This window comes from Meles meles, chromosome 7, assembly GCF_922984935.1.
Source record: "Meles meles chromosome 7, mMelMel3.1 paternal haplotype, whole genome shotgun sequence".
NCBI lineage: Eukaryota > Metazoa > Chordata > Mammalia > Carnivora > Mustelidae > Meles > Meles meles.
This window is the reverse complement of record NC_060072.1, coordinates 66,262,224-66,273,116: the sequence shown is the minus strand read 5'-3', so window position 1 is coordinate 66,273,116 and position 10,893 is coordinate 66,262,224. Positions and strand designations below refer to the sequence as shown.

The following is a 10,893-nucleotide window of genomic DNA, read 5'->3' as shown; positions in this document are numbered from 1 at the left end:
TTGGGGCACCTGGCTGGCTCAGTTGGAAGAGCATGCAACTCTTGGAGTTAAACTCGTGGAGTTTAAGCCCCATGTTGGGTGTAGAGATTTCTTAAAATAAGCACTTAGAAAAAATTAATAAAGCCCTTGGCATTTTAATCATAAGTTTTGTTTTTATTTTTGTTTTTAAATTCCTGGTCTGATAATCCCAACATTCTTGCTATATTTGACTCTGTTTCTGATGCTTTTTCAGTGTCTTCAAACTGTGTTTTTTTTTTTTTTTTGCCTTTCATATATCTTGAAACTTTTTGTTGAAAGTTGGACATGAGCACTGGATAAAAGCAACTGCAGTATATAGACATTTAGTAATGTAATGATAAAAGTGTGGAGAAGAGAAGCCTTCTATATTCCTATGGTTATATCTCAGTCTTTCCGTGAAACTGTGCCCCTAGGCTGTGAATTTAACAAGTGCTTCTCAGTCCCTTCCCCTCTCCCCTTAAAGGGGGTAAGAGAGCTGGAGGGGCTGGAGTTGGGTAATTCCCTTACAACAGTTAAGTTAGGTTCAATAAAACCCCAACAGGTGAGGCTGTAAAATAGTAGTTTCTGGGGAGGGTAAGCCTTGTTAAGAACAGAATGTTCTGGTGTATTTCAGGTGGTTCCTTTTCCCCTCCTACTTCTTTCCTGGAAGCACCAGGAAATTTTTGTCCAGTAGTCACTGTGAGGAACTGGTGGAGGAAGTAAAACACAAAAAAGTGTGTCACCCTTCCATTTCATTAGTGGGCCCCCTGGAGTTTTTAATTTAGAGTTGTCCACACCGAGTCTCCAGCAATTCATCAATTATAGTTCAGGTTTTCTTACTGGGCACTGGTTACTTGGAGGTTTCCTCTCATTCATTTCTACTCCTGTCAGTTACTTTTTATGTCCTCTTGTCTGTTTCTCCAGTTTCCGTGGTAAATGTCTGCCCTGTGATTTTGCTTCTCTGACAAATCTAAGAAGGGTTGTTTACTTTTCAGTTTATTCAGCTTTTGACTTGTTAGGATGGAATGACAACTCAGAGGATTCTTCTTGAATTAAAAAAGTTGAAAAATGTATTTAAATAAATACATAGTGTGATCATATGATACCTTAATTTACATTTTAGTCTTTTTCTTTGTCCATCTTTGTCATATGCTCCTTTCTAACCTCCTCCACAAGCATTAGTGCCTTTTAAAAACCACAGTAACATGGTAACAACCTCACATGTATCCTTCCATGTTTTTCTCCATGCTTTCAGAGACCTATATGTCTACGTACACAAGTACATAGTCAAAGTTATTTGATATTGGTTTAACGGGAATGTGATCATATCACACATGTTTTTCAGCATGTTACTTTCTTCACAAACCAAACGTCTTGGAAATTAGTACAATTCAACTGACATAGCTCTAATTTATTCTTTTTAATGTCTGTGTAATAGTCCATAGAGAGAACATGGCTTTAATTTTTCAGCTATAATCCTTTTGTGTTCTCATAATAGGATTCTCAAGAGCATTCTTGAAAGACTCTTGATGTTTAGGACCCAAGGTTTAAGAAACCATCAACTCAGAGTATACTATAGTTGGAATCAGCAAATACTAGCCCACACCTGTTATGTTTTTAGTTATAGATAAAGGTATTATATAGTTTTTAAAGACATATATCTGCATAGGAAAGAGAAGATAAGAAAAAATTGGTAAGTTCCATATCTAGCTGCTTCATAAAAGGGACAGATAATGAAAAACCATTTTCCTTATGCCAGAGAAACTCCTCAGTAGAGTAAGAAACAATACTCTGTTAGTGCTGACCCTGCCACCTACCATCTAAGTGAGTGAGTGAGAGTAGCAGGATTTTGAGAGACCTCCAGAATCACACAGTCTAGCTTACATGCTCTGTATAGCCCCACCCCCTTAAACAGGTGGGACTGTGTCTATGATGGGTTTCACTCCTGGGACTGCAAAGTGAAGGCCCCAAGTCAGCTGAATCCAAAGGGAGGCTATCCCAGGTGGGCCTCACATAGTTGCAGCTTTTAAAAGGGTCAGATATGTGAAGAGAGAAATATTTTCTTCTTCTGGCCTTAAAGAAGCAAACAAAAGTACTTTGAGAGTGTACATGGTTAGTACTAGAAGATGGCCTCTAAGAGCTGGAAGCAAACCCTGGCCAACAGCCAGTAAAAACATGGGGCATCGAGACCTGTAGCTACAAGGAACTAAATCCTGCCAACAAACAATGAGAAGCTTAGAAGAAGACCCCAAGCCACAGAGGAGAGATCAAAGCCCAGGCTGACACGAAGCTCTCAGCATTGTGAAACCTTGAGCAAAGAACCCAGTGACTTCAGGTCTGGATGACCGACCTACAAAACTTCCGCATAGTTAATGGGTATTGTTTTAAAGCACTGAGTTTATGATAATTGGCTATACAGCAACAGAAAACTAATGCAGTGTCCAAAGACAAAACATGAAATCCAGGCTTTACCATGCTAAAGTAAGATAGTGGGCCTCAAGGACTAGCTTTCTATTTCCAGAATACTATATTTCTATGATTCTACTGAAGATGAAAATCAAACCTCTGTTTCCTTGATGCTATCAGTCAACAGAAACAGTTTGTGTTTAAAGAAAGAGCATTCTTTTGTAAGACTGGCTTTACTCACAACTTCCCACTTTACAGTGTCATTAGAATGATCCCACGTATTACTTTGGGTCTGGCACAGGCTGGAAGTATTTTGCATATTAAATAGAGACTTCCAGGCAGATTTATAAACATTTACTTCATGGGGGTGAATGAAATGGTAAGTCCCTGAGCAATAGAGAGGGAGAAAAGACTTTTTGAAAGGAGAGGTCAGTCGTAATAGCCTATTTCTCAACATCAACCACGAACAACGATGGTTTTGAGATAAAACCCTGAAGCCTGCCCTCTAATCAGACCAACATAGAGCTGACTCTGTATTAGCAGGAGCTGACCATGTACCGTGTATGGGGATCCAGAACAACAGGACACATTTCACATAATCAGAACACTTTGTCATTTTTACTGTACTTGAGCGTCTTGGAGAGTTGCTTTGGCAAGACAGTGAAATCTTTAGCATGTCCCCTGCCTATCCCTTCAAAAATGAATGAGAATTTTAAGATAACCTTATTAAAATATCCTCTCAGAAAGGTCCTGGTCTGTATTATCACTCTTTTGAGAAACAAACAAAAAAGCAAGTATGTGAAATTCCACCACAGACGATTTTCTCCTACTCATTTCCTTGTGATGCTGTAATAAATTACTGGGTGACTTAAACTACAAGAATTAACTACCTCACAGGTCTGGAGCTAGAAATCCAAAATCAAGATGCAGACCATGCTCCCTGTGGAGGTCCTAGAGAGGAATCCTTCCATCTATCTTTTATCTTCTGGTGGCTGTCAGCATTCCTTCATTTCCTTGTTTTGTTGTTGTTGTTGCTGTTGCTATTGGTGTTTGTTTGTCTCATCACTCCAATCTCTGCCTTGTCTCCACATCTCTTTTCCAGTATGTACGGGTCTGAAATCCTCCTTTGTCTCTCTTTTATAAAGGCACTTAACATTGGGTTTAGGGCCCACCTGGATAATCAGGATGAATTACTCTCAAGATCTTTAACTTTATTACATATGCAGAGACCCCTTCTTCCAAATAAGGTAACATTCATGGGCTCCAGGGACATACCTTTCAGGAGTCACCATTCAACCTATTATACTGCCCCTTTTTATTTTTACCTCTTTTGGGTTGAATCCGGCCCTTCTCCACCCACCTCCCCTATTATATGTTGAAGTCCTGACCCTTGTTACCTCAGAGTGAACTTATTCGGGACTAGGTTGCTGCAGATGTAATAAATTAAGCTCAGATGGGGTCATTAGAATGAGCCCTAATCCAGTATGACTGCTGTCCATGAAAAGGGGAAATTTGGGCAACAGGGAGAACACCGTGTGAACATGAAGGCAAAGATTATATTTCTACAAGCCAAGAAAAGCCAAAAATTACCAGCATACCGCCAGAAGCTAGGTGGGAGGCCTAAAACATTCTTCTTACAGCCCGCAGAAGGAAGAATCCTGCAGACACTTGTTCTTAGACTTCTAGCCTCCAGAACTATAAGACAATAGAGTTCTGTTGTTTCAGCCACTCGGTCTGTGTACTTCATTCAATATGACAGCACTAGCAGACCAATACATTATCTATACATAAATGTCATTTTAAATGGCGATAATCCAATTACAATTTTGTAATCTACAATAATGCTGCATTTTAGTTGCCAACATTCCACAGAAAGCCTGTTTATTTTCTACCTTATAAACAATGTTATAATAAACCTGTAACTTTGTCCATAAGGCATTTCCCTTTTTTGGGTTATTTCCTTTGGATATACTCTAAGAAATGGGAATTCTTCATCAAAAGGCTTAGAACAATAAACATTTTTGAGTGACTGAACATTTTATGCCTTGGAAATGTGTTGCTAAATTGCTTTCCGAAGAGTTGTAACAATTTACCTTCTATCCAGTGAAATGAGGGATTACAACATAGTCTCACCAACATTTGACACTATCATTCCAAGTACTGTCACACACGTTTTGAGAATACATTCCAATTTATTCTTCAGTGGGGGATGGGGTAACAAAAAAAGTATATTTACTTGGTCCTAACTTTTTCTCTCCTTCTCTTGCTTTTGGACAGTCACCAGAAGAAATTAGCCACAGTGCCTTTAGGCTACACTTTACTTGCTACGTTTAACCAAAGAGAGCCCCACAGAAGAGAATTCAAGATGGGTATGAATTCTTCTTAGTGCAAAAGAAAAAAAGAAAAAAGCTAATTTCATTATCTCCACCCTTCATGAATTAAATTTTATTTGTATGTCGATTGTTGTAATGACCGTGAAGGCAGCTTCTAGGGCAATATTCATTTTGCTTTATCTTAACACACCGTATTTATTTGGGAATTTATTTTCCACCTTGTTCTAGGAAATAGGTTGGGCGTTGGCCCTCATTCAGCACTTCCCGAGCTGAGGACTAGGACGGCAGCACCCCCCTGCCTGTCCGCCCCTCTACAAGTCTTCCCTCACGACGGATCCAGTTTTTTCCGTTTAAATATTAACAATGACCAACCCAAATCTGCAAAAGAGCTACCAGGCTAAGAAGCAAACGTTTTTATTATTTTTTTTTTCCTTTTCTTTTTAATCTGTCGAAGTGCTGCTGTTTCTGCAGCGCGCATCTCTGGTCCTTTCTAGTCTTCTCTCCGCCTGCCCACTCCCACCACACAGCGTCTCTGGTCTGCCCTCCAAACCCTGGGTCTGAGTAGAGCGTGCCTCCACCCCCCCCCACACCCCCCGGATTTTAAAAAGGACGTTGCGCTGGTCATTGCAGGGCGCCTCCGCATAGTGGAGCAGATACAAGAGCATCCCTCCCACGCGTGTGTGGTACCCACAAGCTCAGCGAACTCGGATTCTGAGGCTGTATTTTCTGTTACGGTGGGTGGGGGAAAGTGTGTCCTCCAAGCATTCAGACCTGAACCTTAGACTTTCTGCCTCTCTCTTCCCGCACCGCCCCCCCCCCCACTTCCTCCTCTCTTTCTCTCTCAAGGTGTGGGAGCTTTTCTTTCTCAGACCAGAGAGGGGCGTCTTTCCAGTTCCCTTTCCCCTTGCCCAGCTTTTAAAAAAAAGGGGGGGAAAAAATGAAAAAAAAAAAAAAAAAAAAAAAAAAAAAAAAAGCCCGGGAGTAATAGCGCGAGCATCTGTGCTGGGTGCTCAATGAATGGAAGCCGCCGGGCGGGCCTGCGCGCACCGTGCCGTCGCCCCGCGGCCTCTAAGGGCCCTCGCCAGCCCTGCGCCCTCCTCCCGCCGCGGGCTGAGGCTGCCGCCGCCACTGCGCCCCACGCCGAGGCCGCGGCGGCGACGGGGAAGGTCGGAGGGAGGGTGGTTTCCTCCCGCCCCACACCCAGTCTCGGAGCCGGATATATAGAGTGTCACGTTTGGGAGCCGAAAGCCGCGAGCGCTTTTCCCTTCGGCTGGAATACTTGCCGGAGCCTCGGGGAAGGAGCGGGGTTCACAGGACCACCAGTTGAACCCCACCCGCGCCGGAGGAGCAGGTATTCTGGGGGCCACAGCCCAGAGCTCAGCGAGCCCACGCCCCGGAGGCCACGCGGGGCGGGGGCGGCGGGGGCGGCCGGGGAGGCAGGCTCGGCCGGTGCGCGGGAGGGGCGGGTCCCCGCGGACCCCGAGGGAGGGTGGGCTCGCGGCCAGGAGGCAGGAGGCCAGAAAGCGGTTTGGGAGGCTCTGCCCCCCTGCGGCCGACCCCCACCCCCAGCCGTCGGCCGGCGCTCTGGGCGCCTGCACTGCCCGCCGAGGTGGCGCGCGCCGGGGGTGGCCGCGGCGGCGGGCCGCGCCGGGCGCGAGAGGGTTAAGGTGAGAGTCGCTCGGGGCAGCCAGGATGGAGGGAGGTAGGCGCCCGGCCGGGTCTGGCGGCTGCTGCTGAGGCCCTGGGGCTATTCCTGAAGTGAGCGCGGCGACTCCGGGCCACGTGTGGAGCTGCGCCGGGTCCGCGGCCCTCCCTGCGCGGGAGAGAGCCGGCGCGCTTCCCGGCCCCGCGGCGCGTGCTCGCTCGCCCTGAGCCCCGCGCCCGGCCACGCGCCGGGACCCTCCCACTCCCTCTCCCAGCCCGGCCTCGCGCAGGCCCCATCCCCTGCTTGAAGGGCGCAGGGGCCGCCCGGGTGGGATCTGCGGCTGTCGGAAGTTTGCCACCTCTCCCTGTGGCCTGGGCGTGCTGGGAAGAGCCGGGGAGCAGGTACCAGCCGACTCCAATTCGAGTAGATGGCTTGCAGGAAGGCTGCGCGCACCCGGGGAGAGGAGGATTGCCCACGGGGGCAATTACATTCAATTAAAAGGATTAATAGCCAACTTAATCCTAGAAATCAGAGGAAAGCTACTCGCACCTACTATTCACCTGCCAACCTCCCGTTTCACCTTGCGGGATGGGTAGAATTAATGAACGCTTACTCTTGGATGGATTAGGTACCTAGTGTGAGCAACCAGGTCCTCGAGGGATGGGTCTGCAGGAGCTTTGGCGGCTGGTGAATCATGTGGAGTGCCCCAGTGTACCATGAGCAAGGACAGAGCAGGGACAGCAGGGTGACCAAGAAGCTCGGGTTAATCGTACTTTTCTACTTGTTCGAAGTGCATCATGAAAGTTTGACACTGGGAGAAAGGAGATTTGAGAATTACCCTCTGGTTTCAGTTACTCATCTCCCGACCCCCATTTATGTGAGCTGGAGATCTGGCTGAGAAGCAAGCCTATTTAGTCTGAAAGGGCAAAGGGTCTAAGTAAAATTTTAAGGCAACCACTCTAATTGGCAAAGAGCAGGCTTTTGGCACCTCGCACATTTAGGGATAGTTGTGTGTGAGACTTCCAGGAGATGGCTGTGAGGTTTTACCAGCCGACTTGGGTATTGAAGTATTTCACCTGTAGTGTTTCTCAGGATGCTGGTCTTCAGAGGACCCTTTCTATTTCTGAGGGCATTTTCTGAACCTGTTTTCTTAATGAATTCCTACCTGACTCCTACACTACAAGTTGGTAAATCTTGCAGTGATGTATTTCTCCTTTATCTGAAGGAGGGAATTTGGTATCTAATTACAGAAGAGGGAGAGGCTTTCTTTAAGGGGGTAAAATTCAACAAAAGAGTTCGTATTTGGGTATCCCGTTGGGGTTTATAACGAATATATGGTCATCTTGAACATCTCACCATTTGCTTCCCTGTCATCTGAAGATGCATTTTGAGTGTATTTCTGGCAACATCTGGGCAGCCTTAAGAATTCTTTGGTTTTTGCATTTACTCCCATGCAGTCATGAAAACCCACTCATTCACAAGCGCAGTCTCCAGAAGGATCATGCACCGGAGCCAGCATGCTTGTTCCTGGCATTGTGGGCTCCGTGAGAACATTTTTTACTCTTGAAGAGGCATTCTTTATGCTTTATTTTGTTAACAGACCACTTTAAGAATCTGGGGGAAAAAAACAACTATGGAATATGAAACACAAACACATGCACATTAAGAAAAAATTCTGCCTACATTTTCAGAGTTCACAGCCTCCCTGATACCAAACCAAATGTTAGATGTACAGAGGCCTTGGGCAGGGCCAGCTTCACAGAAACGCAAACTGTGCAGTTACACGGGACTCTGAACTTAGAAGGCCCCCGCACTTGGTTTAATGTTCTGCTGTCACTGCCAGCTCAATGTTCAAAGAAGGAGCTCCAAGTGTTCATTTTATACTAGATCCTGCAAATTCCATCGCCAGGCCTGACCCCAGGTTAACAATCTTGTTCTAGAACTTACTGAATAACAGGGGTTGTGATAATAGTGATCCTACATTTTAGGTGAATTCTCCAACACAAACTTGGAAGTTAGCCACTTGGTACCTATATCATTAAGCTCCTCTTTCTCATGCTTTTTCCTTATTGACCGATTCAAGATAACAATGTCTACTACTCTGTTCACCTTAAAAGGTTGTTGTGAAGATACACTAGGTAAACAGATCATTGTGAAACCGTCTACTTGCCTTGAACAGTTCTATGCTAACAAACATAATACTGTTAGAGGCTTAACTTTCCTGTTCCATGTTTCGGAAGTAGCTTGAGGAAGGTTGGTGGCAGAACTTTCATAATAACCCTTGTATTTTGGTGAGGAAGAAAATAAAGCAAAAAGTAGCTAAGGTATTCAGCATTTTAAATATTCCTTAACAACCGTTGTTTGGACAACATTGGAATTGGCAAGTAAACGAGACTAACTTCTTGGTCCCAGAGATACTTCCTTAATTAGATGGATGTTTGGGTCTAATTCATCCAAAAATCAAGTGATAAGAGACTGAGTTAATGACTGAAAATTTTTTGTTTCACGTAAGTTCTAAAAATCCATATTTCCAAGTCTTGAGCAAGTCATTCTTCTAAATATTCTAGGAGATCCCTAGCAGTATAAAGGATACCCAGTCCTTTACCCAGTTGTCTTTACCTCTTTCAACACTAGGGGAGGAGATGAGAAACTTCTGGCAAGTTCTTTGTCCCCACTCTCCTCCCTTAACTACTCTTTATCCCAGCTTTCATTCCCAGTATGATGGCAACACACTCCAAAATGTTGAAGAAGAAAGCAGTGAAAGAAAATGAGTCAAATCTCCAGACAAAAGTGTTAAAATGGGGGCACTGCAGGTGCCGGATAGAGACTCCTTTCGTACAACTACTCTGTGGAGGCATGCTGTGTACTTTAGATTATGAGCTACCAGGCCCTGTACTCGACAGACTTATGACATCATTGGCCAGACAAGCTGTAAAGATAAGGTGTTCATTAACAATAGTAGATGAGTTGTTACAAGGCAATATAAGAGTACACACCAAATGAATGGTACAGAATATAAGTACAGTGAGTTCCCAAGAAGAGAATAAACTGAAATGGCTAGTGAAGCTTAAGAGGACAGCTACAGGAGATGTCCCTTAGAGCTCCATTCCCCACAGAGGTGAACGCATGCGTCTTCTGGGTGATTAGTGTGCAAAAAATGAAAATCTGGGTGGCGCTAAACTTTCATGTAAGGAAAAGGCAGCAGATAAAACTATCAGAGAACTTTCCAATGGCGAGCTTCATTCATATAAAAATAATTATTAAGCCTCTTCTGTGACCAGACACAGTGCCAATTTTTCCACAGTTAGTGTTGAATAAAGCAGATGCGTTCCCCATCTTGTGGAACTTACGGACGTTTAAAAAAATAAACACATAATAACAAATTGTTGGAAGTAGAATGAAGAACAGGGTGCTATTTGAAAAAAAAAGGGGGGCAAAGCAGGAGGGGTGCTCCGTTTGTTATCATCCAACTCTTGATTTCCGTTCAGGTCATGATTGCAGGGTTGTGGGATTGAGTCCCTCATCTGGCTCCCAGCTCAGCGGCGAGTCTGCTTGAGACTCTCTCTCTCTCTCTGCACCTTCTCCCTGCTTGTGTGCATGCTATATTTCTCTCAAATAAATAAATCTTCAAAACAAAACAATAGGAACTGATTCCGATTTGGTGTTTTGGGAAGGTCTCTTGGACAACGAAAGATTTAAATTGATATTTGAAGTAAGAATAGGGCTTAGCTTGGGAAAAAAGTAAGAAAAAGCAATCTGGGCAGAGGAAGTAGCAGATGGGAAGGCTGTAAGGAGAGGAGAAGGCTGGAAATATTCAGCGGTCAGAAAGGAAGCACGTGTGGCTAGAGTTTGGTGAGGAGATGGCTGAGAGGCTGGACATGAGTGTGGGGAAGTAGGCAGGACCCTGATCATGCAAAACCTCACAGATCTTGAAAAAGATTCTGAATTTTATTTTGATGGGAAGCCATTGAGAACTTTGAAGCCTAGGACCATTAATTTATGTTTTGAGGAACTCTTTATGGATGTAATAAGAGCAAAAGACAAGAAGGATAAAGGATTGGAAGAAGGAAGACCAGTTAGGACAGAGTGCCAGTGACCGTTCAGACAGGGAGGGTGGAGAGAGGTGGACAGACTTGACATGTATTTTGAAGGTAGAATTGCTAGAACTTGTTGATAGATTTGATATAAGAGGTATATGAGGCAAAAAGAAGTGTAAGAATGAATTCTTTTGGTAGATGCTGCGGAAAGTTTATAATCCAAAGCAATGGACTCATGCCTATGATTTAGAGTTGCTACAAAAACCGAAAAATGAAATGGAAGCTGGTAACCCTGCCTAGTACGTCTGGAGAATATACCAGACTATTGGGGTAGAGGTGAGAGAGTGGCCACACACCATCATTTGCTTTTCACACCATCATGTGTACTGTTAGGATTATTTTTAAACCATCGTGTATTTTATCACTTCTTAAAAAGTTACCATAACAAATGTGTCTGTATTTGCTGGCTTGAGCA

At 44.5% G+C, this 10,893-nt stretch overlaps 1 protein-coding gene across 2 annotated transcripts in view; it reads left to right on the top strand.

The window, feature by feature from the left end:
* The first annotated feature begins 5,666 nt into the window (after nucleotides 1-5,666).
* The window catches only part of FAR2 (fatty acyl-CoA reductase 2), a 134,885-nt gene continuing 129,658 nt past the window's right edge, over nucleotides 5,667-10,893 (top strand). Inside the window, exon 1 of one of the 2 annotated variants that reach the window (XM_046012391.1) lies at nucleotides 5,667-6,087. The gene's annotated coding sequence lies outside the window, so the exon portion shown is untranslated. The remainder of the gene's footprint in view (nucleotides 6,088-10,893) is intronic. The other variant, XM_046012390.1, reaches the window with a different exon arrangement.